A 22569-nucleotide genomic window follows, 5' to 3' on the forward strand; every position below is an offset into this window, starting at 1 on the left:
CTAGCTTATCCCCAGACATTTATACCAGAATAACTGCATCCATACTGCTTTAACTATTATTGGTGGTATTATAGTGGTACAAAAACTGTGTGTAGACCCACTCTGAGTCACTGGCCCAAAGTCCCATGGGACATGTGGTGAGCTGGGAATTGAATCCAGATCCCCTGCGTCCCTGGCCAATGGCTTACCCAAAAGACTGTCAAATACTGATTTATGAACAAAGGGTATATCCCTTGCTCAGACCAAAGTGGAAATGATTCAGCAAGAAGGAAGAGATGGGGAACAAGAACAGGTTCCCCAAGAAGGCAAAGGCAGGGGTTGTGGGGCAGAGGAAATAACAGGCCCTCCATCTATGGTAAACCTAAAGAATACACTGCTCAAAATCCCCACAAAAGGCCTTTAGCCCATTCCACATATAACACTTGCTTTCTCTCTCCCTGCCACATTTTAACAGACTCATATTTTTAACTGTGCCTGCCCAGGCTAACCTGGATTTGGTCATTTTGATTTCATCTAAAAATATTTGTTTAAACAACCTTCCCTTCCCCCCCAAAAGTAGAATCAGGTTACAACATCTAAGGTCACAGATCCTCTTTGAAGCTAAAAATGTGTGCACTTGTTACCCATAAGATGATAAGGTTTGGGATTCTGACAAGGAATGACTTATTAATATTGGTGTCAAAAATAATGGCCCCCACTGTGCCTAATGGTAAGAATAGTGCACTTCAATAAATGTACTACTTTCAAAATGATCCATGACTCCATTTTAAGTTATCCTCTGTGAAGCTAACTATAGCTTTAAGCAAGGAGGAACAGCCCATGAAACCACAGATTTGCAATTAATAGACACGGGAAAGTGTGCCCAAATAAGAAGGAAATATAAAAAGAAGAGCACACACAAATTTAGGCAGAGTGAGTGACTTGACCTTCATGTCTAATCCAGTAACGTAAATTGGTATGTTTCTCTTTAGAAAACTCAAACTGCGTGGGTCAGACTAAGCTGACAAAGCTCTTATCAAAAACAGTGGCGTGGAAAGGAAAGCACTTAAAAAAGTGGAATATAAATGTCATGCATTCCATACCCAAAATTAAAGCTAGCGAGATTAGCCATTCCATACCAGAGAGCTGAATTTTCCAGTTTGCTAACCGTTATCACTCGTGCTGTTCAACAGCCGCCTGTTAACTACACTCAGAGCAAAATATGCAGTTCAAAATATTCACAGTAAGTGATCTGATTCTAAAGATAACTCTTATCTTCAGCCGACCGCTAAAATTATTTTATTTCCCTGGTGAAATAAAACCAGTCTTCTCTGTGTCACCAGAATTTAACCTGTTAGATATGGGCTGTGCCCAGGACTAAGTTGATCAGCTACAGGGTTAATGAGTTCTGGAACATAGCACATCAAGCTACAGTGAGCAGAGATGAACCAGATTGTTTAAAGTGACTGATGATCTCAGAATGCTGGATTTTGGGTGCCCAACTTGAGGCATCATAAAGGGTGTGAATTTCAGAAAGTGCTGCACACCTGACTGCCGAAATTGGGACCCCTTTAAGATAACGCGAGTTGAGCACCGAAAACAGAGGCATCCTAAATCACTAGTCAGTCTTGAAAATCTTGGCCAAGACTAATAGTATCTGAGTAATGGAGCCAATGCCAGAGTTCAACCTTTGAGCAGGTCCAATTCTGTTCCCATTGAAGCCAATCGTGAATTCTGCTCCCATCAAAATGAATGGGAGCTTATGCTAATGCTGAAGGAATTGAAGGTCCCACTCTGGAATATGAAAATACCATCCAAGTGTACAATTTGCCTAAGACCTCACTCCTGTCATCACCTACGCATACAAGTGATTTGGAGCCTGATTCTGCATTGGTAGTGAAGCTCCCACTGATTTCAGTGACACAGGAGCATGTGAGTTGTCCAAGTGAACTCAATGGGACAATTAACAGGCATAATGTTACTCACATGTGTAAGTGTTTTCTGGACCAGGGCTAGAACTATTTGGATGGAGTTGCCTGAAGGCGAGTGCTAACGGATTTTCTTAATTCCCTAACACAGTTCCTACAACCCCTTTTCCCCCCCCCCCCTTTACAGCCCCATTTTGGTATAACCGCTGGCAGCTTCAGTTATCTCAGTCAAGAACTGACTAGCTTTGAAGACTCCTAAACACAGATTATTGATTTAAATAAACCGCAAGCAATGGACATTTCCCAGATTAATTCCAACATCAATGACAAGAAATGATACAGGAGAAATAATCATGCCAAAGACCGAACGACCAGCTTTTTTGTTCTGTCAGCACCAAGCATAATGGAGCCCTGATCCATCACAGGGCTCCTAGTTGCCAGCACAATACAACTAATAAATCATGTAAAAGTTTGAATTCCATGTACTCCTCCAAAAAGGCTATACAGAGATGTCTGTGGTGAAAGAATTTTCACAGCTTCTGGGTCATTTTAAAGCTATAAATTACATGGCTGATATGGAAAATTGATTTGTTGGTGGTGTGTTTTTTAAGTCCCTGCTTGCACTAGAGAATGAAGGGCTCTTGTCAGTGGCAGAGGAAAGCCAGGAGTGCTGGCTAGAGAGACAAGTTGGGTGCGGTAACATCTTTTATTGGACCAACTTCCGTTGGTGAAAGAGACCAGCTTTTGAGCTTACACAGAGCTCTTCTTTGGGTCTGCCTGCGTGTTGAATATTCAGTGAACATATCCCTAAAAAAGTCAGCCAAAAATGTGACGGTTCATCCATTTATCATTATATGATTTTTTTTTTTTTTTTTTTTAGAATTTCTGGTAGGGTTGCCAATTAGGGTTGGATGTATTCCTGGAAGTTTCATCACATGACATAATATTTAATTGAATATTACTCTTTAATTCCTGGAGACTCCAGGACAATCCTGGAGGCTTGGCAACCCTAATCTCTGGTATAACCATCATACGAGTCAGTCCAGCAACTGTTTACAACTGAGGGTAGGGCATGCTACCGTGAGCGGTTCGATTGGCTTCATAGCTATTGTTAGGTGGGCATTGATTTCAAGGGGAATACTCATGGACGTTAGCTTGACCCCCTGTGGCCTGCAGTAACGAGCTTTTGAAGCCCTTCTTGCAGAATGAGGCTACACGCTGTGTGAGTTCAGGCACCAGCACCTGCCCCTTTGTGAGGAAAAATCTGTGTCAAATGCAAAAACTATAACAGGGAGTTAACAGATGCAGCTGCAAAAAGGTGCCCAGTGCTCTGCATTCCCTTCTTGCCCGAGAGACTTCAATTCTCCAATCTCACATGCTGGCAGGCTAGGAACTCTGGAGTTAAAGCTTCCCCTACGCATCGTTTCCAATAATATTAGAATGATGATAAAAAAAACAAACCAACCGCAACCAGGAGGAAACTGGGAAAAGCAAAGCTAAGATTATACTTCCCACACAAGCTGGTCAGACCAGTCTGACTATGTCCCAGGTGGTGGATAAGCTGTGTGCTGCAGACTGCTGTAGCACGTTCTGCCTCTGTTCGGTGACAATGCATCTGAAGAGGCCCAATTCTTTACGGTCCTGTAGGCACATGGCTGACAACTCAGGCGGGTGACTCTGTATCTCCAATTCGTTTGTAGCTGTCTTTGGGATAACTGTTCAATCTGCGGGGGCGTGATAATCTAGGTTAGAAATGGGGGGCCTTGTACACCCTTAGCAAACCCCACACAACTATTTTTTTAAAAGGAATTATGATGCAAAGCGTAAATGGTAGCAGTTCTTTCCTTGTCCTCTGAAGGGTAGATGTCTTTCCAGCAGGAGGAGTTGTCAAGGTTCCTTCCCCAGTCTGAACTCTAGGGTACAGATTTGGGAACCTGCATGAAAACTTCTTAAGCTTACTTTTACGAGCTTAGGTTAAAACTTCCCCAAGGTACAAACTATTTTACCCTTTGCCCTTGGACTTCCACTGCCACCACCAAATGTTTGTCTGTGTTTATTTTTATTAGGAAAGCATCATTTGGAAACGTCTTTCCCCCCCAAATCCTTCCAACCCTTGCACCCCACTTTCTGGGGAAGGTTTGGTAAAAATCCTCAACAATTTGCACGGGTGACCACAGACCCAAACCCTTGGATCTTAAGAACAATGAAAAAGCATTCAGTTTCTGAAAAGAAGGATTTTAATAGAAGTAAAAAGAATCACCTCTGTAAAATCAGGATGGTAAATACCTTACAGGGTAATTAAATTCAAAACTTAGAGAATCCCTCTAGGCAAAACCTTAAGTTACAAAAAGACACACAGACAGGAATATCCATTCTATTCAGCACAGCTTATTTTCTCAGCCATTTAAAGAAATCATAATCTAACGCATATCTAGCTAGGTTACTTACTAAGATCTAAGGCTCCATTCCTGTTCTGTCCCTGGCAAAAGTATCACACAGACAGACACAGACCCTTTGTTTTTCTCCCTGCTCCCAGCTTTTGAAAGTATCTTGTCTCGTCATTGGTCATTTTGGTCAGGTGCCAGCGAGGTTATCCTAGCTTCTTAACCCTTTACAGGTGAAAGGATTTTTCCTCTGGCCAGGAGGGATTTTAAAGGTGTTTACCCTTCCCTTTATATTTATGACAGGAGTCCTTTGACTAAGTAGTTATCAGCATGTCTTCCATGGCTCGCTCTGGCAGATCGCAAGAGAACCAGACCAGATTGAAAATGCTATGGAAGAGGCTGCATGTTATTTTAACATTGTTAATGCTAACAACAAAGGTATGAAATACAGAGAAAAGATCCCTAAAATGTCCCTTGTGTGAGGCTAGTTAAATCTTATTTCCCAGCTACTGTAAAATCCATAAACACTATGTAGCAAAATGAGCTTCAGAAATGACACGCAGACAGGTTGGCTCCCAGTAGAAGCTTTAGAAATAAGCCAAGACCTGAAATATTGGCAGTCACCTTAAATGAAATGCTGCAGTGTTAAAGAGAGGTATGTTTTCCGGGGAAGAGGGAGCGCTCAACCTAAACGAAGCTCAGGTGATTTTGTATTGGCAAAGCCAAGATTACAGGCTGGAAGAAACCGTGTGTTTAATTAAGGCCAAGATGATCTCCACTAGTTACATCAGCAAAGAAGACCTCTGCAGCTGTAGAAGGATTCAGCCAAAGGCAGCATGGCTCCTTCAAGAGCTGTACTCGGGGGCACAGGAGAGCCAGAACAAAGGCACAGAGGGTTAAACACCTAGGTAGGACAGTTTTAGCCTTTGTGTATCTGGTTCCTTTCATAGAATATAGAATCATAGAACATCAGGGTTGGAAGGGACCTCAGGAGGTCATCTAGTCCAACCCCCTGCTCAAAGCAGGACCAATCCCCAACTCAATCATCCCAGCCAGGGCTTTGTCAAGCCTGACCTTAAAAACCTCAAAAGGAAGGAGATTCCACCACCTCCCTAGGTAACTCATTCCAGTGCCTCACCACCCTCCTAGTGAAATAGTTTTTCCCAATATCCAACCTAAACCTCCCCCACTGCAACTTGAGACCATTACTCCTTGTTCTGTCATCTGCTACCACTGAGAACAGTCTAGATCCATCCTCTTTGGAACCCCCTTTCAGGTAGTTGAAAGCAGCTATCAAATCCCCCCTCATTCTTCTCTTCTGCAGACTAAACAATCCCAGTTCTCTCAGCCTCTCCTCATAAGTCATGTGTTCCAGTCCCTTAATCATTTTTGTTGTCCTCCGCTGGATGCTTTCCAATTTTTCCACATCCTTCTTGTAGTGTGGGGCCCAAAACTGGAAACGGTACTCCAGATGAGGCCTCACCAATGTCGAATAGAGGGGAATGATCATGTCCCTCGATCTGCTGGCAATGCCCCTACTTATACAGCCCAAAATGCTGTTAGCTTTCTTGGCAACAAGAGCACACTTAACTCATATCCAGCTTCTCATCCACTGTAACCCCTAGGTTCTTTTCTGCAGAACTGCTGCCTAGCCATTCGATCCCTAGTCTGTAGCGGTGCATGGGATTCTTCCGTCCTAAGTGCAGGACTCTGCACTTGTTCTTTTTGAACCTCATCAGATTTCTTTTGGCTCAATCTTCTAATTTGTCTAGGTCCCTCTGTATCCTATCCCTACCCTCCAGCGTATCTACCACTCCTCCCAGTTTAGTGTCATCTGCAAACTTGCTGAGGGTGCAATCCACACCATCCTCCAGATCATTAATGAAGACATTGAACAAAACCGGCCCCAGGACCGACCCTTGGGGCACTCCGCTTGATACCGGCTGCCAACTAGACATGGAGCCATTGATCACTACCCGTTGAGCTAGCGACGATCTAGCCAGCTTTCTATCCACCTTATCGTCCATTCATCCAGCCCATACTTCTTTAACTTGCTGGCAAGAATACTGTGGAACACTGTATCAAAATCTTTGCTAAAGTCAAGGAATAACACATCCACCGCTTTCCCCTCATCCACAGAGCCAGTTGTCTCATCATAGAAGGCAATTAGATTAGTCAGGCATGACTTGCCCTTGGTGAATCCATGCTGACTGTTCCTGATCACTTTCCTCTCCTCTAAGTGCTTCAGAATTGATTCCTTGAGGACCTGCTTCATGACTTTTCCAGGGACTGAGGTGAGGCTGACTAGCCTGTAGTTCCCAGGATCCTCCTCTTTCCCTTTTTTAAGAGATGGGCACTACATTAATCTTTTCCAGTCGTCCGGGACCTCCCCCAATCACCACGAGTTTTCAAAGATAATGGCCAATGGCTCTGCAATCACATCCGCCAACTCCTTTAGCACCCTTGGATGCAGCGCATCCGGCCCCATGGACTTGTGCTCGTCCAGCTTTTCTAAATAGTCCCAAACCACTTCTTTCTCCACAGAGGGCGGGTCACCTCCTCCCCATGCTGTGCTGCCCAGTGCAGTAGTCTGGGAGCTGACCTTGTTTGTGAAGACAGAGGCAAAAAAAGCATTGAGTACATTAGCTTTTTCCACATCCTCTGTCACTAGATTGCCTCCCTCATTCAGTAAGGGGCCCACACTTCCCTTGACTTTCTTCTTGTTGCTAACATACCTGAAGAAACCCTTCTTGTTACTCTTAACATCTCTTGCTAGCTGCAACTCCAGGTGTGTTTTGGCCTTCCTGATTTCACTCCTGCATGCCCGAGCAATATTTTTATACTCTTCCCTGGTCATATGTCCAATCTTCCACTTCTTGTAAGCTTCTTTTTTGTGCTTAAGATCAGCAAGGATTTTACTGTTAAGCCAAGCTGGTCGCCTGCCGTATTTAATATTCTTTCTACACATTGGGATGGTTTGTCCCTGTAACCTCAATAAGGATTCTTTAAAATACAGCCACCTCTCCTGGACTCCTTTCCCCCTCATGTTATTCTCCCAGGGGATCCTGCCCATCAGTTCCCTGAGGGTGTCAAAGTCTGCTTTTCTGAAGTCCAAGGTCCGTATTCTGCTGCTCTCCTTTCTTCCTTGTGTCAGGATCCTGAACTTGACCCTCTCATGGTCACTGTCTCCAAGGTTCCCATCCACTTTTGCTTCCCCTACTAATTCTTCCCGGTTTGTGAGCAGCAGGTCAAGAAGAGCTCTGCCCCTAGTTGTTTCCTCCAGCACTTGCACCAGGAAATTGTCCCCTATGCTTTCCAAAAACTTCTTGGATTGTCTGTGCACCACTGTATTGCTCTCCCAGCTGATATCAGAGTGATTGAAGTCTCCCATGAGAACCAGGGCCTGCAATCTAGTGACTTCTGTGAGTTGCCAGAAGAAAGCCTCATCCACCTCATCCCCCTGGTCCGGTGGTCTATAGCAGACTCCCACCACAACATCACCCTTGTTGCTCACACTTCTAAACTTAATCCAGAGACTCTCAGGTTTTTCTGCAGTTTCATACTGGAGCTCTGAGCAGTCATACTGCTCTCTGACATACAGTGCAACTCCCCCACCTTTTCTGCCCTGCCTGTCTTTCCTGAACAGTTTATATCCATCCATGGCAGCACTCCAGTCATGTGAGTTATCCCACCAAGTCTCTGTTGTTCCAATCACATCATAGTTCCTTGACTGTGCCAGGACTTCCAGTTCTCCCTGCTTGTTTCCCAGGCTTCTTGCATTTGTGTATAGGCACTTAAGATAACTCGCTGATTGTCCCGCTTTCTCAGTATGAGGCAGGAGCCCTCCCCTCTTGCGCTCCCCTGCTCTTCCTTCCTCCTGGTATCCCACTTCCCCGCTTACCTCAGGGCTTTGGTCTCCTTCCCCCGGTGAACCTAGTTTAAAGCCCTCCTCAGTAGGTTAGCCAGCCTGCTTGTGAAGATGCTCTTCCCTCTCTTCGTTAGGTGGAGCCCATCTCTGCCTAGCACTCCTCCTTCTTGGAACACCATCCCCTGGTCAAAGAATCCAAAGCCTTCTCTCCGACACCCCCTGCGTAGCCATTTGTTGACTTCCACGATTCGATGGTCTCTACCCAGGCCTTTTCCTTCCACAGGGAGGATGGACGAGAACACCACTTGCGCCTCAAACTCCTTTATCCTTCTTCCCAGCTCTTTCCCCCTAGATCCTAGGAATGTGCAGGCTTAGATGGTTTTGCCCAGTTCCCAGCTCCCTCCCCATTAAAGGTGAACCTCTGTGAGAGTGCTGGACTAGTGAATATAGGCGAGTTAGAGAAATGGCCCTCTTCCCCCCCCCCCCCCCCGCAAAAAAAAGTTTTTCTGTAGGGGGTTTCTATAGTGGGGCTGGAGAGAGAAGGGCTCGTCTCAAGGAGCTGCACAGTTCCAATGCCTTGAAGTGTTCTTCATTGTTTGTCAAGCCAATTTTAAATTCAGCTTCTGCCTAACAACCACTTGAGAGAGAAATCTGTTACTTACCACCTTTTCCATGGGGTGAGCTGAAAGCATTTGACAGCCATTTATTAAACCTCTTGCTACCTTTGTGAGCTGCCAATGGTTCATATGGGTATTCTATGTACAGAATGTCTATGTATAGAAAAACTGAAACAAAGCGAGATTGTTTTATTGCAAAGTGACTTGTGATCCGGGATGTTTGCTTGAGACACCTGAAAGGGGCCCCATATTCAGAAAGTGCTGAGCACTCACCCCTGGAAATCAGACCCCTTGAGGAGTCTCAGTTTGGGCACCCAAAATCACTAGCCTCTTTTAAAAACCTCGGCCTATATGTCTTCCCCAAGGCAGCACAGCCGACGTAGTGGCAGAAATAGGACACAAAGCCAGGGCAGGCTATGTTTTCTAAGCTACTGGCATGTGTTTTTAAATAATCAAGTAGTTGTAAGGAAATATGTAAAGGTACATGGAAAAAACCAGCTTTTCAAATAAGACTAAATGAAATACAATAAGAGATTTAAATGATGTAATAGGCTTTATGCTGTAGGGATGAATTTCATTCCATAGCTTTATCGCAAATCAGAATAGATGGGAGGAAGTTGTATGTTCTCTGGGAAAATAAAAACCCATGAAATGCCTTAATGCAGTGGTTCTCAAACTTTTTTACTGGTGATTCCTTTCACACAGCAAGCCTCTGAGTGCGACCCCTCCCCCCCCCTTATAAATTAAAAGCACGTTTTTATATATTTAACACCATTATACATGTTGGAGGCAAAGTGGGGTTTGGGGTGGAGGCTGACAGCTTGCAATCCCCCATGTAAAAGCCTTGTGACCCCTTGAGGGGTCCCGACCCCCAGTTTGAGAACCCCTGCCTTAATGTGTGCTGTTAATCCAAAAGGTTTCCTTTCTTTTTGTAATTACAGACATAACAAATCTCTCATCCTTCCAGGTAAAACAATACTATCTGTAAATTTAAGTATGAATGCACTAATGTTAAACCAATCATTATTAATTAAATGCCATTGTCTTAAGGATGAAGTTTAATCCATCCTCCAGAAAGAACATGCCCTTTTACACCATTGTTGTATTTACTTTTCTTATGCAAACTGTGAATTTGTTGAGGTATAGCTGCAGAGAATAGCAGCTCATCTTTAATTACTGGCCCATGCCAAGGAAAACACCCCAAGAAAAGGGTGTTTCAGAAGGAACTGCTGTTTGTTTTCCAGTTTTCCAGTTCAATAAAACGTTGTTATTAAAGCTGAATGTCTTTGCTATTGAATGTTTGTTAGGAAGTCTTAAGTGACATGTTTTGGGGTGGGGGATGGGTGAGAAGAAAAGCCCCTCCCCAAACATACTACACTATGCTTCCTCCATTGTTAGAAACAGGACTTTTGATTCTTGGTTATTTTACATATTTTTTTTTCTTTTGGGGAAGACCAACTGGTAAGTTCAGAAGATGTACAGAACTGATCCCTGTCATCACAGATCTGATCATCTGTCACTCACCGAAGGTTTGTGGTCTACTTTTCAACTCTGTTTCAGACATATTTTTATACCAGTCTCCAGGCTCTGCACTAGTCCATCAAATTAGCTTATCCCCAACAGAGTCTAGCAGAAATAGAGGTGAGTTCAGAAACAGGTTATTAATAATGAACAGTACAGAGACGGGTAGATGGGGGTGTTTCTAGCCACGCTTTCTCATAAATCAAACACAAGGAGACATTGGGATGAAATTGGAAAATGGCAAATTCAGAAGTGATCAAAAGAAACACACAATTATCGTGTGGAACAAGGGATTTGTTATGTCTGTAATTACAAAAAATGGTATTGTTGAGGCCAAGAGTGTAAGTTGGATTCAGAAAAGGATTGGACAGTTCTGTGGATAACAAGAATATCTAGAGTTATAATAGTAAGCATAAAAAAGCCGAGAGTTTGGCAGATCCTTATTCTCCCAGGCATGAGCCAACCTCTAACTACCAGGGGTTAGGAGAAAATATTCCTTGGGGACTGGTTATCCTATAATTGCCTACTGCAGGGTTTCTTGTAGCTTCCTCTGAAGCAGCTGGTGCTGGCCCCGAGCTGAGTCAGGATGCTAGAATTGATGGATCTTAAGTCTGATTCAGTTTGGCAATTCCTGTGTCAATATTGGAGTATTTTTGAACCAGGCCTGCAATATTTGTTCTAAATGCAAACCAAGACAGCTAAGAGCTTGATCTTGAAAGACACTGTAAACTCCATGGGGTATGAAGATACTCAACACTTCTCAGGATCAGGCTCCTTCTACTGTGTGTGCGTGTGTATGTAATCTTGACCCCAATTTTCAAATGTGGACATCTAAATTAGGCCACCAAATTTCTAATCTGGCCACTCAAATCAATATTTAGCTGCCTAAAATGGGTGTTTTGAGTGCCTAATTGCAAAATTGGGTGCCCTAATTTGGGCACATAAATTTGAAGATGGGGCCTCTAAGTATGTATACATGTCAAAACCATAGCTTCACATGCATAAGATTTCATAGTGGGGTGCGACAAAGCTTTTGTTCCTACAAATTTGGGATGACTCTGTTGGTCAGGAGTACTTAGACCTCTGAAACATGTGGATGTGAGGGATTTAACCTTTAGGAGATTAAGTGGTTTCCAGGTACAGAATTTGTCAATGTTTGTCAGTGTTTTGAAGATGTGCAGCATTGGAGACTGTGAACTTTCTGGGGCAGGGCCTCTCTGTTCTTTGTACAATGGGGCCCCGACCTTTACTTGGGGTCTTTGGGTACTACCCAAATAGAAATAATTAATAATAACTGTATAGGAGATATTACTTTCGTTACTTTGATCCCTCACAAGCCCATTGTAATAATGCAATCTCAAAGCTCATTTTAACCTTGGTACTCTGAGATTTACTTTGCGATTGTGTTCGAGTCCCACGTTGGGCACATGCTCCTTTTTGGGGGAAGGATAGCTCAGTGGTTTGAGCATTGGCCTGCTAAACCAAAGGTTGTGAGTTCAATCCTTGAGGGGGCCATTTAGGGATCTGGGGCAAAAATTGGGGCTTGGTCCTGCTTTGAGCAGGGGGTTGGACTAGATGACCTCCTGAGGTCCTTTCCAACCCTGATATTCTATGATTCTATGATTGAGAGAGATGTTTCCCTTTGAACATTTATTCAAAATAAAAATGAAACAATATTAAATTCCTCACCTTCCAATTCATATCATCATTAGGGATGGAAAAATGCATAGATATGTGAGCTTTATAAAGCCTATGAAAATTTCTGAAACCGTACAGAGGCCCTGGCCAAAGATTTCAGATTTATTTTTAAATCCACATTTTTTTTTCCGAAGGCAAAATATTCTTCATTTCAACCCCTGAGCTGATACGTTTCTAAAAGCTTTTAAATGATGGAATTTGAGCTTGTCTATTACTGACTTAGCAGGTTCTTTTGAACAGACTTAATTATTAACACAAGTTACTATAACAGCAGCTTCAGACTTTATAGAATTGTGACAGCCTTCGCACTGTCACTGCAAAATAACTCTCCTCCTGTTGACATTATATTTGGTGTATGGTTCTTTTGATGGGACTGGAATTGTTTTGATACTGAGAAGGGGTGTGTGTGTGTGTGTGTGAGAGAGAGAGAGAGAGAGTGTGAGATAATCAGCTTGAATCTATGCTCTAGTGCTGAATTGAGTCTGAACCTTTTATTAAGGTCTGGAATAGCTCAGTGAAGGAGGTTCCCTGTCCAAGGACTCAGATCCTCTGTATCACCCAACTAGACCTACAGCTTTTCCTGCCTGCTTACCTTTAGATTCCCATTAAGGAGTTTCCGTGGCCAACCACGACTTCTCTATTCTCCACCATAATCCTCCCTTCTTATCCCTTCTCACAAGCCCCCCTTAAAGGTAATTTGTAGGACCCAATTGTGCAAGGCCCCAATGCACAACATTTAAAGTCAAGGCACAAGGGCTATGTACAGTTAAATGTGATTCATACCAGGAGTGTACAAGTTTACATGGGATAGGCATGATCTAGGGAGGGGCTTTGGAGGATTCCTTTCATTGGAGAAAGGTTGCTTTGGCCTTGTTGGACGGGTAGGTGGGACTTCCACAGGTAGCCTAGATAAATGAGAGAGACAGTGCACAAGGAAGGGCTGGATGAACCAAAGCATGCAGGATTATTTGACCCTTCCCCCAGGCTGCTGTATTTTGTTATCACAACTTGAAAAAGAAGCCAATGCCCTTTCCAAAGGAGCTTGAATCCGGCAACAAATTTACCCTCTTCTCCCAAGTGGGCAACAGTTCAGAGTCTTGTCACTTTACAGCTGCTTAAGAGTCAGTGACCGCAAAATGTGTTGTGGACCCTGTTGGGAGAAAGATGTGAAGATGAGAGAGAGTGGTGCAGGGATGGATACACAGGGCAACACGACAGAAAAGGAGGAGAGGAAAGGAGAAATGGGATGGAAAGCAGAGAGAAAACAAAGTCTGGGATGGAAGAGAGAGAGGAAGCGAGGGAACAGAAGAGAAAAAGAAAGAAGACTGAAGCTAACAAGGAAAACAAAGCAACAGAAATAGGAAAGAACGATAAGAAAAGATAGGCAACAAAATGAAAGAGACAAAATACATACACGTATTAAAAAACCCAGGAAAACAAAAAGCAGAAGGAAAATGAGAAAAATATTAGAAATAAACGATAGAGGTAAAAGCACAAAGACAAACCCCTGGAATGCTACTGCTCTTATTGCTGTATTTTATTTTAATAGTCTTCAGACATTGTTTTCATTCCCATGTAATATAGTAATTAAGGGCCTAATCCTGCTTGTGTTGAAGTCAACAGAAGTCCATGGAATGCCACTGGGAGAAGGGGCACGTGCAGCCAAGAGGGGGGGTGGGGGGAAGAGGGGGCAGTTTTCCTTGGGTCCCCAAACCAAGCATTACAGGCAGTGACCTATTGCACGGGGTCACAGAGCCTCTCCCTGAAATTTGGCCTCTCTGTCATGATGGAGGGGAGCCACTGGGCTAAATCTGAATGGCACTGTGACCCTGCGCACCAGGTCGCAATGCCCAGAGAGCCAGGCCCGACCCACAGAACCGGAGCCGAGCTGCCGATGTGAGCTGAGTGCAGCTCAACTGTGTGGCCCATGTGAAAAATGTCTGGGAGCACCCTGAGTGGAGTCTCAAAAGTGAGCAGTGCTGGGTGGTCAGGGGGAGGGGAGTAGCACTGGGTGGTTACTGCATCCTCTTGCAGCTTCCACCACCAGGTGTCCTACAGCGGATCTGGGGATTGCAGTGGAAACTCAGGGAAGGTGGATGCAAGAGGCGCAGGGAGGACTAACCTGTGCCAGTTTCAGTGAACTGAGACTGGCGCGTTAAATGGCCACAGGAAGGGCTGGGATCACGGGAGTAATTTCCTTCTGGTTCAGCGAACCAGAGACTTCTAATAACAATGCCTTACATCTGTCCAGTGCCTTTCTTCAACAGACTATTCACTTTCTCCCCCACTGAACAGCAGTTGCCTCCCTGGTGGAACACTGCAACCAAACAGAAGGACAGATCAACACTGTGTAACAGTTTAGGGCAGGAAGCGAAGAATTCTGCATCCAGCTGAAATCACGGGGGGGGCGGGGGTGTCATTTATGTAGGTGGCAGGTAACAAACTGAGTAGAATGTGTGCGGGAGAGTTAATGCTCACAAAGTGGCAAGCACTGAGCTAGCTTCCGTAATGAGTGATTACTTTTCATCCCGCACTTGTCTCCTTCCAGGGAGAAGCGAAAGAAGCCAATGGCCCAGAAGGAGGCAACTTAACATTTCTGTTGTTATTATTGGCATTACAGTGACCTAGCTACCCCTCCTCCCCCAAGATTGGGGCCCCATTGTGCAAAGTGCTGTACACGCTCATCATGAGAGACAGTCCCTGTCCCAAAAAGTTTACAATCTAGACAGCTAAGGGGTTGGATGGGAAACAGAGAGTTGAAGCAACATGACCAAGTCATACAGCAGGGCAGTGGCAGAGCAAGGAATAGAATTCAGGTTTCCTGGCTCCCAGTCCAGTACGCCGTCCGCTAGCTCATGCTGAATCCTGAAGCTTTTCTTTTTCTTCCTTATCTGAAAGAGACTCAAAGAGGTTTCAAGAGTACTGTTCCTTCCCTCCTCCCACCTTTTGAAGAGCCTAAACGAAGAACTAGAATTTTCTGCAGCAATAATTCAAAAGAAGCCATCCATCCATTTCAGCAGGATGGTTACGTGGCAAGAAAATGCTCCTCCTTGGTCTCCTTTAAACCTTTAAAAGGATAAACCTTTGCTTATGGCCTTCGTTCCAACCAAGGCTAACGGACTATGAGGACAACAAGCAACCTGAAATTTTTCACATAGTCATTGCCCCCTTGCATGTGCGCTAGGTGTAAAAATGAAACTGTGCAGCAGAAAGTTGTGTGTCTGGGTGTTCTGAGTTTATTAAAGGGATGAATAGTGGGTTCGATCCTCTTCTGACTCACACCAGTGACTCATCACTGAGTTCAATGCAATTGTTCCTGATTTTCACTTGTGTAAGTGACAGGGAGACTTGGGGCCAACAGTTCTTTCCCTTAATTATTTCAACTAGATTTTAAATGAATGCAAAACATTTGTTTTACTGATGTTTAAATGTATGTACTGGTGGTATTCATTATTTCTCTCTCTGCTTCTATCTTTATAATTAACACCTCCCACTATTAACTAATGAGTAATAGCCTGATAAAGCAGCACAAAACTCATCATGCAAATTTGCATTGCTATTTGCAGTTTGGATCCATGCCATGCTTACATTTTTGTTTCTGCAGAAATTTTATGAATTGTAGTATGATGACTTATGGAATTCATATAGTATCAAAAGATGTTTGCTCTCCATCTCAGAGTTGGTTTCTCTCAGTAAATATCAATTTTTTAGACCAGACTGGATTATGACAATGGATGATCAGAGTTGTTGGCATGATCACATCTTATTAGTACAAAGATTTTATTTAAAGTGAGTCGGAGAAAAAGACTTCAGCAGCATGGTAGGTACAACTGAACCAATCACTATTCTCAATTCTGATACACTGGGGTGTATATGAAGTCATTCTATTGAACTGAATGCAATAGAATTACTTCACATTCACACCAGTGTACTTAAGATCGGATTCTCACTCTATTTATAATATATTGTTACACATAATATACGTGTATATGACCAAAACTGACTAGTGATTTTGGGTGCTCAACTTGAGACTCTGTAAAGGGGCCTGATTTGCAGAAAGTGCTGAGCGCCCATCCTCCGAAAAAAATTTGTCTCCTGTAGGTTGTCTCAGATTGTGTGTTCAAGGCACCCAAAATTACTAGTACCTCTTGGGGGCAGGTGGGAGGGGGAGGGAAGAGGCAGGGATCCTCTGGAAAAAACAGGATGTATGATTGTATAATTAAAGACTGTAGAATAGTGCACACACACAAAGGGGCTGAATTAAGGTTGTATCAGCAACCTTAATTCTGGCATTTCCTAACTTTTCAGTGCTTGGCTTTGCAACCTTAACATTCCTTTAATGTTACCTTTTGTATGTAATATATATATATAATACCAACAGCACAATATATTCCTTACAGTATTCTAATAACTTAAGCAGAGCCTCCCTTCACAGACAAAAACTGTAAACAATAAGCAAAGCAAGAACAAACCAAAATTATGAAGACACATAGAGTCTACCTCAGAGTGGTAAATATTTACCATTGACATTGGTTTATTAATTCCAGCCTATCATTCTTTGCTTGGCTGTCTGACTTGAATAAAACCACCAGGAAGTGAATGCCTAAATGCTCTTCATGAAGGTAGTTCCTAAACTTTCCCACACAAAAATGTGTTTACTGTAACCCTCTTAAAATAAATGATGCCAAATGGAATCTGTATTAACGAGTTAGATTGCTGGTTTGCTGGCCATTATGTGCTGACACCTTAACCAATCAGAAGCCAGTGTGGGTTATATATTGTGTATGGCAAAACTCACATTGACTTCAAGGGGAGGGGATTGAGTCCCACTGCATTTTTTACTCTGAGAAATTGTAATATGCTGCAATGTAATGGTCAGAATCGACATAGAATCATAGAATATCAGGGTTGGAAGGGACCTCAGGAGGTCATCTAGTCCAACCCCCCGCTCAAAGCAGGAACAATCCCCAACTCAATCATCCCAGCCAGGGCTTTGTCAAGCCTGACCTTAAAAACCTCAAAGGAAGGAGATTCCACCGCCTCCCTAGATAACCCATTCCAGTGCCTCACCACCCTCCTAGTGAAAAAGTTTTTCCTAATATCCAACCTAAACCTCCCCCACTGCAACTTGAGACCATTACTCCTTGTCCTGTCCTCTTCTACCACTGAGAATAGTCTAGAACCATCCTCTCTGGAACCACCTCTCAGGTAGTTGAAAGCAGCAATCAAATCCCCCCTCATTCTTCTCTTCTGCAGACTAAACAATCCCAGTTCTCTCAGCCTCTCCTCATAAGTCATGTGTTCCAGACTTCATAATTGTACATTAAAAATAACTTTTTCCCTTTCATATATATATATAGTCTCCTCGCAAAACCAACAGCATGGCTGCAAAAATACATTGTAATTAAACCAAATCCACAAAATCACATTCACTTTTAAGAGGCTATTTTCAAGGAATTAGGGAGCGGGAGAAATTCATTCCACAAAAAAATGAATGGGAAAAGCAGACAGCTTTCAGGGCTGTATTTAGGTAAGGTTCAATATTTATTAAAAATACATTTGTTATTAATGTAGTTTTGTTTTAAGCAAACTTGTTTTTGTTTCCTTTTGGGCTAGCTTTGCCCAGGAAAGGGAATAAGGGGGCGAGGGAATCAGAACACTCCTCATTTCAGTGGGACCAGTTGTGGAGCACAGTGCTACTCAACCTGAGTAAGGGGATCAGACTCTAGCCCCAAAAGATTAAATTTACATCAGTCATTTATTTGGGATAATTGAAATAAAGTCATTGGAATTCAACACTGGCACAGGATCAGCACCTCCTGCTTTGATGATAAATATCTAGAATTTGCCCTGACATTTATTTTCTGTAAGTACCAGCAGGAGACCATTATTCTGTGACAACATGCTGTTCCATTGACATTATCCCTTAAATATATTTAAAGATGAAGGTGCTGTGGATTTCTCAGGAGAGGGTGCAAAGCTAACGATTATTCTCTTCATATCAGAAGTGAAACCTCAGTTGAGGAAAAAGCTGCTTTACATTTAGGCCCTATTGCGCCAGTGAAAATGTATTACGGTTTTACTATTTACTGAGCATTGGAGAATGACCTTGGTGTTGTACAAACAGATATAAGGAGACACAGACCCTGTCCCCGGGAGTAAGTGAAAACTCCCATCTTGCAATCAGATCCATAGGGGCAGACCTTCGTGTGTGTGTGTATGAAGCCCTTCTGAATCCATGTCCTGAATGTTAAAACAAGGGGTAGTGGGTAATTAATACTACCACTAAAAGTATATGAATATATTAATATAAATATTAAGTATTTGTATTACAGCAGCACCTAGGGGCTCCAGGCAAGGCTGGGGTCTCATTGTGTCAAGCACTGTACAAACATATCCTAAGAGACAGTGTTTGTCCCAACAATTGAAATAGACAAAGGAGAGGAGGACAGAGTGAGGTAAAGAGATTGTTCAGGGTCACACAGCTAGTCAGTCTCTTGTCTCCCCTCCAGTGCCTTAGCTACTGGACTATGCTGCCCCACCATAAGAGCTCAGATTTTTTTTTTTTAATGCTAAAGTATGCTGCAGTATGTTACAAAGGACGGGGCGGCTGCTTGCTTTTAGGGCCAGATCCTGTTTTCTCGGCAGGCAGTGGCAAAACTCTCTTTGACTTCAGTGGGACCAGGATCCAGCCCATGTTACTAGTACTAAGTATTAACTTTCTCAGCGGGAGCTGCCGGATCGCAGGAGGGATCTTGCTACCTTCTCCCTTCCTGGCTGTGTGGCACTAGTTTGGACCCAGGCTCAGACAAAAGGCAAGCTTGCAAACTCCTGCGGAATGAATAAGGGGATCAGGTTGCTCGCTCTCTCACGTGACTCTCTGCCCGTTCCTTGAGTCCTGGGGTCCATTTTCACACTGAGACGGGAGGAGCGTCTCGGGCTCCTAGCTCCAGGTTCATTTGGTCATTTTCTGCAGGCACGTTGCTTTGGGCTCCCTGGAGCTCACTCGATTTCCTCCTTGCAGGTTCTTTTCCCCTTTGCAACGGCCCCTTTCCGATTCCCACCCCGCCTTTCCTTCCCGCTCCTCCAAGACCCCATTGCAGAAGGAGCTTTGCACGGATCTGCTGAGCTGGGGGGAAAAAATAAGACACTCTCAGGCAAATGTGGGGAAGGAGGGGCAACAGTGCCACCCTCACCACCAGCAGCGCTGTTTAATTCTTCTGCTTCTGTTTAGCCCCCGCCTGCACCGAGATCACCCGAAGAGCGAGCGAGGCTCACGTTTTGTGTCTTTGCAGGAGCCCGGGGCTGGGCACAGAACTGCAGCGCCGGAGAAAGTTTCCTGGGAAGGAGCCTCGCCGGGGGGATCTTATTTGCCCTCCGGGCTGCTGGTGAGTAAGGGGGCTGCGCAGCAGAGGTCCCCGCCCCCGCCCGCTTTGATTCCTGCCCCTCTGCGCAGAGCTGGGCGTAGGGCTGGTGTCAAGTGAACTTGAAAAGCTGATTTGCAGGCAAACCTGCCGCGGTGGGTTTCTTCCGCGGCGCTCGGAGATGGAAGGGGGGGGGGTCTCGGCCACGGGGAAGTTTTTGCAGCGGAATGAATCCGGATTCAACTTTGGGACCATGCTGCTGATTGGGCTCGTGTGAGCAGCTCCTGAGCTAAGGACACAGTCACTCCCTTTCCACGCGCTGGGCATGTTTGTGCTGCTGGACCCTCAAACCGCTTCGATCCTTTTAATCTAATTCAACCGAAGCAGCCAGGAGCACCGGGAACGTTTGACATTGGGCTGAGTTGTGGAGTCTGCCCCCCACCCCATCAGCACCCCCCAAAAAAGGGCGGAAGGAGGAGGTTTTGCAGGGGGCTGCGGGGGTGCCCGGCTCCAGACTCGGCTTCGCCTCTGGCAATGGATTACCTGGAAGTGTGGCTCCGGGTCGCGCTCCTCTTTGCGGGATTTGCCGTATTGCCCCAGCAGCAGGCGGAAGGTGAGTACAAAGCGCACCCCGGTTGGACGGCTATTGACTTCGTGTAGTTACAAGGCGGGTTGCACGCGTTAGGAATTCTCCCCGCTGAAGATGGCTCTGATCCGGGTTAATTCCCCCCCCCCCCCCCCCCGGTGTGCCTGTCCCCTCCGTTGGCCCAGTGGCATTAAATGGAGTCGGCTGCAGAATCCCCCGCTGCATAATTCAGCCGGCGCTCAGAGGGAAGGACGCACCGGAGCGGAGAGGTTTGCTGGAAGGGGCGCAGGGTGGTGAACTCCATAAAGGCAGGAGGGGTTGCAGCAAACCGCCCCCTCTGCAAGCAAACCCACCGCGCTGGGGCGGGAATCCGAGCTGACCTCGGAGATCAGGGGAGCTGAAAGGCGGCAAGTGGGTCTCAGGAGCGCACAGCGGGCGAGACCCCGGGGTGTGAGCGTGCCGGCGGCCCTTTGCTCCCCGCCCGGTGTTTCCTGCGGGCCGCCTGCTCTGCAGCGCGCGGAGCTTGGGGGGGCCGGGGTTGTGTGCGCGCGGCAGGGGTGGCTTTGAGCTCCGCTCCGCTCCCAGCCCTGGGGTTCGCTCCTTATTCGGCCGGCTGCGGGAGGGGAGCGCCCTCCTGGCTGCAAGCGGGGAGAACCAGACCCCGGGCCCCGCCTTCCTTGTCCTGTGCCCCCGGGCTCTTTGCGGGCCGGGGGGGGGGTCCCTGGAGCCGTCCCGGTTGCAGGCGGTGCCCGAGGCGGGACAAGGCGTGGGGCTTGGCAGCGCGCGAGCTGGGGTCCGAAGCAGCTAGGGAAACTTCTCCGCCTCGCGCCTCTTTCCCACTGGGGGGGGGGGGGAGCTTGCTGCTGTTTTCTGGCCTGTGGCACCCCCTGCCAGGCCTCTGCCGGTCTTACACACACACTGCAGGGTGTGATGCCCCCCCCAATACACGCATGTGGCCTGTCTCGCTCTCCCTCCAGCAGCAGACAGGCCAATCAAAGAATCAGTGGTTCTCAACCAGGGGGTACGTGTACCCCTGGGGGCACGCAGAGGTCTTCTGAGGGGTACACCAGCTCATCTAGATACTTGCCAAGTTTTGCAACAGGCACTAGCAGAGTCGGTACAAACTACAATTTCATAGGGACAGTGACTTGTTTATACTGCTCTGTGTACCATACACTGAAATGTAAGTACAAGACATATTCCAGTTGATTTATTTGATAATTACATGGTAAAAATGAGACAATAGGTGAATTTTCAGTGACAGGGTGCCGTGGCACTTCTGCATTTTCATGTCTGCTTTTGTCAGCAAGCACTTTTAAAGTGAGGTAAAACTTGGGGTACAAATCAGACTGAAAGGGGTACAGTAGTCTGGAAAAGTTGAGAGCCACTGCATTACTGCATCCACCCTGTGTCTCTCGCACAATAGGGGGCAGTCTTGCACTGGCAGGCAGGACTGGCGCAGCGGGGCGGGATTTTTTACAAAGCACCTCAATGGCTGGGGAGCGCATCTCCCCTGAGCGGGGTGCCTACGTAGCTGCGTCCAATCCTCCCTGACCAAACAGGGCCTTTCCATCTCTGTGACTGAGCTGGCACTTTTGTTCTCAAGCCCACTCTTCAGCCACTTCAAAACCCCAACGCTCAAATTACCCTCTGAGCTGCAATGTCTTATCCTTGCTCTTGGCCCAGGAATAAATCATAATAATTAATAAGAAGTTACAGTCCAACTTCGCAATCAGACGTGACTCTCAGCCAGCCAGTAAAACGGAGGTTTGGTTTGGGTTTTCCCCTGCTGCTGAGCACATAGTCAGTTGTTTTGCATCCCTTCAGACTTATTGGTGTCACTTTTTTATTTTGATTAAACTAGCCTTGTATATAATGTGCTACTTAATAGCCTTGCGCCTGCTCCCAGAGAAGCCCGAGTGGCTGTTTCCAATGGGGGCAGAACTGAGTCCTGAATGTGCAGTTTTCAAACCTATCATGATGCATGTTAAGGACAAGATGGAAACCCGCACAGTTTATACAAATTGCCTAAATGCCAGATGAGTTTTATTATAGGTAGATGCATATTAAAGTGTTCTGGCTTGATGACCAATTAATTAGAAGGAATACAATTTTGTGGAGGTGGCCAACTCAAGGGATTAAAAGAGGGATATGAAGAGTTCACCTCTAGGTCACTAATTCAGACTCAGGCCAGGAAGCTGTCACTTTCTGATCTTTGGCCTGTGTGAAAGGTACACAGTGCTGCGTGAGGTACAAGGAGCTAATTGTGTCTGTCCTGTGCCTAGTGCCTACCACTGGGGAGACACCAAACTGGGAGGTCAGTTTGCTGGCAGTGTCACTGGAGAAGCCAAGGAATGCGCTGGCATAGAAACTAAACTACCGTCCCCATAGGGGCAGGACCTTCCTGGTCAACTTTGAGGCCCATTGGCTCAGTGTGGGTGAAGCTTGTGGTGCTGTTGCTCATCATGTCTGTGCTCTCTGGTGCTGGGCTGTTTTGACCTCAGCTGGAAGAATGGACACAGCCAAACGAGGAGGCCTTCCTGAAGGAACAACATTGGCCCACTATTCAGTCAGAAGAAAGGCCATGAAAACCTGCTAAAATGGGGCGAGGTCAAATGTGAAAG

At 45.5% G+C, this 22569-nt stretch overlaps 2 long non-coding RNA genes across 5 annotated transcripts in view; one reads left to right on the forward strand and one right to left on the reverse strand.

Moving 5' to 3' along the window:
* Positions 1-11944: 11944 nt before the first annotated feature.
* Positions 11945-21085, reverse strand: LOC122465500. The gene is made up of 3 exons (XR_006290409.1): positions 19903-21085; positions 14118-19124; positions 11945-13145 (listed from the first exon to the last, which is right to left on the reverse strand). It is a non-coding gene; the product is annotated as an uncharacterized LOC122465500 (long non-coding RNA).
* Positions 19114-22569, forward strand: part of LOC114018736 — a 109048-nt gene continuing 105592 nt past the window's right edge. For 2 of the 4 annotated variants that reach the window (XR_006290408.1, XR_005225119.2), the window contains exon 1: positions 19394-19972. This is a non-coding gene — a long non-coding RNA (uncharacterized LOC114018736). Of the gene's footprint in view, positions 19973-22569 lie in introns of all 4 variants that reach the window. The other 2 variants (XR_006290406.1, XR_006290407.1) reach the window with 2 other exon arrangements.

The sequence above is a fragment of the Chelonia mydas genome, chromosome 4 (genome assembly GCF_015237465.2).
Source record: "Chelonia mydas isolate rCheMyd1 chromosome 4, rCheMyd1.pri.v2, whole genome shotgun sequence".
Lineage (NCBI taxonomy): Eukaryota > Metazoa > Chordata > Testudines > Cheloniidae > Chelonia > Chelonia mydas.